The following is a 2,994-nucleotide window of genomic DNA, read 5'->3' on the forward strand; positions in this document are numbered from 1 at the left end:
TTACAACTATAATTCCTAGTATATTGTTCAACCATACTAAAACTATCAGCTATAGTCTTCAGTGTCATCTTCATCCTCATCATCATCATAGTCCTCATCCAAAAGCGATTGAGGGTGGCGGCAGTGGCGGTGGCGGTGGTAGTGAAACTGCACTAGAACTACTTGACTTCACTTGGACTCCTAATATAACAGAAAATGATAGTTTAAACATCAATAGAATATCTTGCACAAATTCTAAAGAATTACAATCCAAAGCAAAATTTGTCGCAACAGTCATAAACCATCAGAAACGAAACCTGATCAGGTGCATAGAGAGAAGTGAAGAAAATATACCTTTTTCTTTACATGTGTGCCAAATTTTAAAAGGGCATCTGGCACAATTTGTCCAGCTTCTCTTGATACATTCACAAGCTCCCCAGTAAGACCCTGAATATTTCCATTCAATAGTGGCAAAAAAAAGTTGAGAAACAGCATGACAGACAAATGAAGAACCTCAAATACATCGGGCATGGATACCACCTTATTCTGCTGTGTGAAGAATGTATAGGCAACACCCTTTTTATTAGCTCGTCTAGTCCGACCAATTCTATGAACATAATCTTCTGTAGTTAAAGGAAAACTATAGTTGATAACAGCTTCAACATCTGGAATATCCAATCCACGTGCAGTCACATCAGTAGCAATCTGCCCAATAAATTATAAATTAGGTCAAATAAATGACCGAACAAAGCCACACACACTGTGCAGAACAATTGAAAGACCTCAAACCCTATTTATGGACACTCTCCACAACAGACATTCAGGGGAGACAAAAAACATATAGCTAAAAAAAAGAAAACAAGAATAAAAATAGAAGGGAACGCTCAGTTGATAATCTCTTTGCCTTCTATTCAGTTTGGATGAAGATCAGTGGAAATAACAAAGTGAATTTATGTCCATTCACTAGTGATGTAAAAGATGGACTTTAGGTTTATGACAGAACCTGAACTAGTTTATCCAACAGTATAGTATATCGTAACATATGGCAGTCACAAAGCTAACCTTGCAAAACTAAATGTTGACTCTTATCACAAACGAAAGTTGGATGTAAAGCATTATATGAATAAGGCAGGAAGATAAATTACTGCTAAAAAGAAATTTACATGGTGAAAATGATGAAAGGAAAATAATCAACCCCCCAACATGTCAGTATTTCAAAGAAAGGAATACCAAATCTTGCTGGTATTACCAATTCATAATCATAATCGCAGTTTGAAGCAGCATACCATTAAAGGGCAGCTCCCATTCTTGAATAATGAAAGTGCCTTTGTACGATCATGTTGTGCTTTGTCTCCATGTATGGACACAACCTTCCAACCTCTGAAAAGAATTTATCATGTCACAAGTAGCTAATGTCAACAACAAACACTACATGTGTACACACACACACAGCATACCCTTGTTGAAGCATCCTTTCAACTCGTGTGGTTTCCATTTTGTACAAAACAAAGATCAATACTCGGTTCCTGATAAAAGATACACACTCTTATCAACATGTAGAACAAAATAGTTAAGTCTAAAGATATCAACTATCAATATGCTTCATGATAACTCGTCCTTTTTAGGCTACAAAAATACATGTATATGTTCATTGAAAACCAAATGAACACTGAAAAATGTTAGGAATTAAGGATAGCAACAACTTGATCCAATATATTAACTATTCACTGCTTCCTGGGAAGATATCTCTAGTTTTAAGGATTAATTATCATGGAGAGAGACCTCTGAGATTTGTGGTATTTTTCCAGTAAAGCAACCAGTCGCTTATCACGCGCACAATCTAGATTTGGTCAATACAGACCTCAACTATCTGCATGACATCATGATTCACAGCTAAGTCTTCTGAATCTACAACAACCTATCACAAGTTCAAAAATCAGTTTCCACAACAACTAAATAAAAAACTAGTTGAAAGCCACTTCTAAAATCTAGATACAGACCTTTACAGGGTTGGGATCCATAAACTCCTATGCTAACTAATGAACTGGTAAGGGCCAAGTAGCGCTAAACATCACCATTTGGCAAACTGCAAATTATTAGAATTCCTTCAATAAAATCCATTAACATCTGTACCCATTAAGTCGAAGATCCAAGTTAAATTTACCAGAGGTTATATCCTTAACAAACAAGGAAACTTTTTTACTGTATGAGAAAGGAAAATCATGACACCCATCTCACTAATATATCACGAGTCAAGATTACGGTCATAATCAAATGATAGGAAATTATAGCATTCCAAAAAAGAGGGATATATGCTAATAGCTAAGGACATGTACTTTGCATACTATTGAAATAGGAGGTTGAAGTCCATCACGCCTCATGGTTTCTGTGTTTGTGTACAAATATATAAAATTATATGTGAATAACAAGGAGGTAATGTTCATTTTAGTCCTTTGACTAAGTAGGAATAACTCCATTTAGGCAGACACTTAATCAAAGCTACCACACACATTGAAATATCTATTATTGTCAAAACAGATTTGAATGTAATGCTGCATCTCAATGAACTAAGCAATAGGCAAAGTGCGACACAATGGTTTTGAAAGATAAAGAGACTAAAATCAATGAAACAACAACCTATGCATTAGAAGATAAGAAGCATACTTGTTTTGCAATATGATCCCCGGATAGAAGCAATATTTCATTTATCATACAATACTCAATGCAATACAAGCAACAACACAACACAAGCAATATTTTATTTATCATACAATACTCAATGCAATACAAGCAACAACACAACACAAGCAATATTTCCTTTATCATACAATACCCTAGAAATCAATGAAGTTTACAACACAAGAATTACACTAACCTAAACTCGAAGCAAAAAGTTGAAGGGATTAGACCAAAAAGCTCTGAGCGAACACACAAATTAGTCTTCTAACAATCAACTACTGTGCAATGAGAGAGAGAGAGAGAGAGAGAGAGAGAGAGAGAGAGAGAGAGAGTTGT

At 35.3% G+C, this 2,994-nt stretch overlaps 1 pseudogene; it reads right to left on the bottom strand.

Annotated features, from left to right (window-relative positions):
- LOC107623066 overlaps window positions 301-2,994 on the bottom strand; it is a 3,416-nt pseudogene continuing 722 nt past the window's right edge.

This window comes from Arachis ipaensis, chromosome B10 (genome assembly GCF_000816755.2).
Source record: "Arachis ipaensis cultivar K30076 chromosome B10, Araip1.1, whole genome shotgun sequence".
Classification (NCBI taxonomy): domain Eukaryota; kingdom Viridiplantae; phylum Streptophyta; class Magnoliopsida; order Fabales; family Fabaceae; genus Arachis; species Arachis ipaensis.